At 55.8% G+C, this 6,000-nt stretch overlaps 1 protein-coding gene across 9 annotated transcripts in view; it reads right to left on the minus strand.

Annotated features, from left to right (window-relative positions):
* NCOA2 (nuclear receptor coactivator 2) overlaps positions 1-5,491 on the minus strand; it is a 293,591-nt gene extending 288,100 nt beyond the window's left edge. For 4 of the 9 annotated variants that reach the window (XM_025477948.3, XM_049103802.1, XM_049103803.1 and 1 more), the window contains exon 1: positions 4,532-4,837. The gene's annotated coding sequence lies outside the window, so the exon portion shown is untranslated. Of the gene's footprint in view, positions 1-4,178; positions 4,277-4,531; positions 4,838-5,420 lie in introns of those variants that run through there. The other 5 variants (XM_049103804.1, XM_049103800.1, XM_049103793.1 and 2 more) reach the window with 3 other exon arrangements.
* Positions 5,492-6,000: the final 509 nt, after the last annotated feature.

Here is a 6,000-nt window from a genome sequence, read left to right on the forward strand (position 1 = left end):
TTTTCCAGACATTACTTTTAATAGACTTTAGAGAGTAACATAACATTCTACAGTTTGCAATTTATAAACCCTTCTATGACCCTTTAAAACAAAAAAGTAAACACATAAACGCTAAGAATATTTTTTGTTTAGAAAGCAAGTCAGAGGTAAAATGAGCTTCAGGTTTAAGAGTATAAGATACTGAGTGTTTTGTTCTGTTTTCCTTTGAATGGCTCTCATCATTGGTATGTAAATAGTGATTATTTCATTAAGGGAAAGATACTAATTTCCACTGATTTTAAGATTTACTACAATAAGAGACTAATACCTTAAAGCAGTAACTTATTTTCTTTCTCCCTCCTATTCTCTTAATTTAAAATTGACAGAGCATATAACATAAATCACCAAACACTGTAAATACAGAATATTGAAAAGCCAGTAATTTAAGTAGCAGTTTTGCCATAAAAATAACTAAGCATGAATTATGCTTTTAAACATAATTTCAACCATGATACAATATTGGTCAAAATATCTAGAACACACTGTGCATTTCAGAAAATTGACCTTCTAGAAAAATTGTTTAAAGGGACTTTTTTTTTTTTGCTACCTAACATCCTAAGATTGCTTAAAAGAATCGCTTTTAAACCCAATACTACACATTTTTTTTCTAAGAAATTCAAGCTGTCAACTTATGGGTCACATTTCAACCTGATGTGATTTGAAACAGCTAAGGTACTGAATTCTTAAATATAGGGTGTGTAATGAAAGCACTGCTCATAGGTCCTCGATTGTGAGGCTTAGAAAGCTTTAATAAGCTATAGCTATAGATAAAGCCAGCCAAGGAGCATTACCCCTTTATGCACTCATAACACAGCCCAAGTCCCCCTCCAATCCTTAATGTTTTACATTTCCAGTGAATGCTCCTCTAACAGTGAATGAAAGTCATATAAATTATATTTAACTAGTAAAAGGTTAAAATCTGAGCCAAACTATCTAAAAAATATTAAATTCATAACTGGAAAGCTTTTCTCCTCCCCTCTGTTTCGGTATCCTGACATCTAAAAGTCAAAGAACTCCTCTGTTAAGACTGAAATCCCCAGGAGGAAGAAGGCTCAGATCTAGTCTGAGAGCACACAATGGAATCACAGCTGACGATGCACATCTTTTTCTAGATGTCTCCATATGCTTAGGAGTTTTTTTTTTTTTTTTTTTCCCTTCCTAGCCCGGCTTTGGAGGACTTGCTACTTAGACTCTGCCACCAAGAATCTGAGAACATTTTCAAGGATTGTTGTAGGGAATGAAGTAAAATAATGTGCTGCTCTTACGCATACAAAAGAGAGACGGGAACACGTCGGAGTGGCCATCACTAACTCAATTAACTAATCATGGGGGGGGTTTCAATGTTGTCAAATTTTGCATGTTTAATTTACAATATTTGCCACTCTTGGCAGCTAAATGTTTTATCCCCACAGTTTTTACTATTTTATCACTAAAATAACACCCAAAGGACTTCAGCAAAATGCAATTAATTTCTGTCTACATAAACACTAAAAATTATACTGAATTAAGAATTCACACTATAAATTTGAGGATGGTATACTACAGCAGAACACGTGTACAGTGTGGTAAATCCTATTTCCTAAAACCAGAGTTCCTCAATTCTTTTTTATGGTAACCAAATTTTAATAAAAGCTTGAGAAAGCAGTATAGATAAATACCACGCACCTAAGATACCTCCAAAAAAAAAAAAAAATCGCTTCCCAAGATTAAATTCATGGGCTACTTAACACAAAATGAATGAATTCATTCTCAGTTTCATTCTCTGAACTCCCAAAGATTTTTACAAATTCCAGTTGGGAAAAGGGGCCTTGCTGCTGTCAGCATGCACTAAACCTCACCAACAAAGAACAGGAGCACACATACACATAAAAAAGCACTGTAGCAGCTGCTGCCTTTTTAAAAGACAGCTTATTCCTGCGGAGCAACCTGTGCTCTTTATTGAGAACCAAAGACCTAGCCTCCCTATTCTTAAAAGTCAGGGAGTTGAGAAAGTCACTGGACGGAACCCAACGACCGACATAAGGCAACCAAAGAGGTCTCCTAACCTTGCATAAACCAGACAAGTGCCCACACACTGTTCAATTCAGCAGTGTTTAAGAAAACTAATTTATTTTTTAAGAATCTTTTGTGTGGGAGTCATCGAGCAAACTACACTTAGACTTTTTTTTTTTTCTCCCTGTCGACAAATATTCTTTGACTAGCTTTGCTTCTTAAATACCAACGCTTTATGTTCCAAACAGTGATGCTTTGGTTCCTAACTTCATTTTGTTTACTCAAGAAAGAAAAAAAAAAAAAAAAAAAGACACGCATACCATAAACAACTTTTTTTTTTTTTTTTAATGTCATCCCAAATGCCGAAGTTCCAAGTGCACTTTGGGTACTGGCGGTCTAATTAAACGAGGAACCAGCGAAGCCATTACAAACAATGATGCTTTACATTCCCAATAATCAACTGGCCGAAGACTATCCCGATGCCTTCATTTTCGGAGAGCCCTTTCAAATCCCCCGGCCCCACGCTGGAGGAGCTGAGGGAAACCGAGGCGGAGGTGAACTGGTAACTCCAGGACCGTCACCCGTAGCCGGCCGTGAGGTCCAGGGCTCCATCCCTACGGCACACATGCCATTTTAGAAGCGGGCCTCGGAGACTTACTGCCGCATACCAAGTGGCTTTACACTTCGCCTGGTCTAAGACGACGTCTCTTGCGGTAACAAGAGAAATACAGCATCTCGCGTAGAGTACGAGCCTCCCGGGCCGGAGCCCCGCTAAGTGACAAGACCGCACGGACCGAGGAACCGGGGACTAGGGATGGACGAGAGCGGCTGGCTCGGCGTCTCCATGGCTCCCCCGCCCCGCGTGCAACTCCGCTCTAACTGGTCGGGAGGCGACCCCGCCCCCTTCCTTCCTCCGCTCCCCACGATTGGCTTACCGACGCCCGGCAGGTCAGCTCCCCGCCTCCGATTGGCTCACTGCCCCATCAGTCACACGCAGCGAGATTCGGGTCGGAGGGAGGGGAAGGCGTTGGAGGAGGTGGAGTGGGAGTGGGATTAGAGGACGAGGTGGCGGAGGAGGTGTTCAGGCTCGGTCCCCGGTTTGGGAAAGTTTCCCCCGCCGGTGACAGACCCGCAGGGCGTTAGGCCCGGTCCAGCTCTGGGCCGGGGCAAGGGGGCCGGGTCCCCGATTCCCGCCCCTCGGTCCCGCAGGCCCCGGAAACCACTCGAGGGAGGGGGAAGAGGGAGGAACCATCGAACCAGGGACCGACCCACCCCCGAGCTCGGAAGAGGCGCCTCCGGGACTCCCCGGAGGGGCGAGGGGCGGGGGACGGGGAGCTCCAGCGCGGCGCGCCGACCCCGGCCCCCTCTCTCCCTCTCCCCCTCTCCCTCTCCCTCTCTCGCGGCAGCCCCCGGAGGCCGAGGGAGAAGTGTCCCCGGGCCCGGGGCGTGACCGTCGCGAGTCGGCCGGGAGGGCCCCTCCCGCTTCCCGCCTGGGGCCCTGAGGGGCCTGTCCCTTCAGGGGCGGGGAGACGGGGGAGAGAAAAGGGGGCGCTGGCGAGCCAACCCGGAACCTCCCGGCCCGCCTCCCGCCCCCAGCCCCGGCCCCAGCGCGCCTCCAGCACTCATGCCCGCACCCAGAAAGTTAAGTCAGGGGCGAGCCCAGCTCGGCGCCGCCGCCGCGGCCCGGCCCCCGGCTCCCCGGCTCCCCGGCTCCCCGCCCCCACCCCCACCGCCGCCGGCCTGCTCGGCCCGAGCGCGCCGCCCGCCCCGCCCGCCGCAGCTCTTCCCCGGCCGCCCGCCCGGCCGCGGCGCCCCTCGCCCCCCGTCCCCCGCCCCCCGCCCGCGGCGCTGACACGGGCCCGCCGGCCGGCCCCGGCCCCAGCCCCGGCCCCGGCCCCGGCCCCGGCCCCGCGCTTCACCTTCACACACCCCCGAGCACTTCCCGGGTCCTGCCTCCCCGCGCCCGACTCCCACCCTGCGCCGCAGCCGCTCCGCGCTTCCATGAAAGAAGGCACCTTCCCGGGATCCACCTCCCCGTCTCGGCCGCTCCCTCCCCGCCGCGAGGGCGCCGGAGCCTCGCTCCCCGCCGACCCCGCGCCGCGCTCCCGGGCGGGGGCCTCCCCGCCGCGCCTCGGCTCGGCTCTCACCTCTCGCCGGCGCCGCGGGCTGCAGCCTCCGCCCGCCTCGCGCTCCGGGACTCGCCAAGCGCTGGAGCGCCTCCTTTCTCTCCCGGGGACTCCGCGGCTCCCCGCCGCTTCCCGCCCGCCCCACCCCCCGCCCCCCGGCCCCAGCGCCCCGGCCCCGCGGCGCCTCCGGGATGCGAGTCCCGTCCTCCGCGCGCCCGCGGCGGTGCCCGCAACACAAAAACGGCCCCGGCCGCGGCGCTCGGCTCCGCGGGGCTCGGCGCGCCAGGGGCAGCCGCGGCCGGGGGTGGGGACGCGGCGCCCCCCGCCCGCCGCCCGCCGCCCGCCCTCGCGGCCCCCGGGGAAGGCGCGGTTACCGGCTCGGGTCGGTCACGCCGTCAGGTGCCGGCTGCCGTCGGCGCTGACCTTCGCCGCCGAAGCTGTGGCTGAGGCTGCGGCCGCCATGTTCCCGTGTTAATAACTGCTGCCTGGTTGTTTATTTCAATGGAGATCCTCCCCCAACTCCCTCCTCCTCCTCCTCCTCCTCCTCCTCCTCCTCCTCCTCCTCCGCGTCTCCGCACTTGCGGAGAGACACAGACCGCGCGAGCTCGCGAGCAGGGGAGGGGGCTCGGGAGCCAGGCCGTCCCTCCCTCCGCCTCCCCGGCCGCGGCCGCCGCCAAGTCCTGTCACTGGGGAAAGGACGGGGCGGAAACTTGCCTCCCGCGCCCCCGGGGGGCGGGCGGAGGTGCACGGAGGCCTCCCCGCGGAGCCGACCCCGGCCGCGGGGTCCGCAGCATCGCCGTCGGCGGGTCCGCGGGCAGGGCGAGCCGGGGGGGCGCGGGGCGACGGGGGACCACGGAGAGGGGACAAAATGGGGGACCGTGGCCAGCGGAGGGCGACCCGCGGGGGGCTGCGAGGGACGGGGGAGTAAACGGAGGCTCCACGGAGGGCAGAGGGCAGTGCCAAGAAGGAAAGCGGCGCGACGGCGGGACGGCGGGACGGGCCGGGGCTGCGGGGCCGCGGCGGTGGGCTCCGGGGCTGCCTGCCGACGGCGGGGGCGACGCCGCGGGCCTGGGGCGCCCCGGCCGGGCCCCTCCGCCTGCAGCCTGCGCCCCGCGCGCCCCGCACGCCCCGCGCCCGCCCCCGGCCCCCAGGGCTCCCTCCGCTCCCCGACGACTGGCGTCCCCGGTTGCAGCCCGCGCTCCAGGAGGAGGCCCGCGCAAAGGGCTGCCACCCCGCAATCAACCACACGGCGTAAACCCTAACCTGGTGGAGCATCCTCGTCCCGACGGGAATCCCAAAAGTTCTCTGTTGGAAAGTCCACTTCCTAGACGTCAGAAGGGGGGGGGGGAGGGGGAGAAGGGCGGTGCATGGGAGTTGCACCAAAAATCCACGGAGAATTCTCAATTGAAGTATTACTTGGATCTGTTTTATGCTCTGGGAAAGCAAGCTCTTCCCAACTTAGATATAATTAGTGTGTGTGGGGGGGGGGGTTGAACATTTGCATAGCATTTCCTTACTTTTAGTCTTAGGAGAAAGGTCACTTGCCATATAGATAGTAATAGCGTTTATTGAACACTTACCATGTGCCTGGCACTGTACTGAGTAATTTATAGACGCTATTGATTTTGATCCTCCAGCTTTACAAGGTAATTACCATTTCTGCCCTTAACAAAGAAATTTAAACTTAAAAAGAAATGAAGGAATTTGTCTAAGGTCGTACAGCCAGGAGGCCGCAGAGGATCTGAGCCCAGCCCTGGCCGGCTCCGAACTCCACGCTTTTAAATATCTTCAACCTCAAATTTGCGGGAATACCACCAATTTTATTTTGGGAAAGAAAATTGTG

This window comes from Canis lupus, chromosome 29, assembly GCF_003254725.2.
Source record: "Canis lupus dingo isolate Sandy chromosome 29, ASM325472v2, whole genome shotgun sequence".
Lineage (NCBI taxonomy): Eukaryota > Metazoa > Chordata > Mammalia > Carnivora > Canidae > Canis > Canis lupus.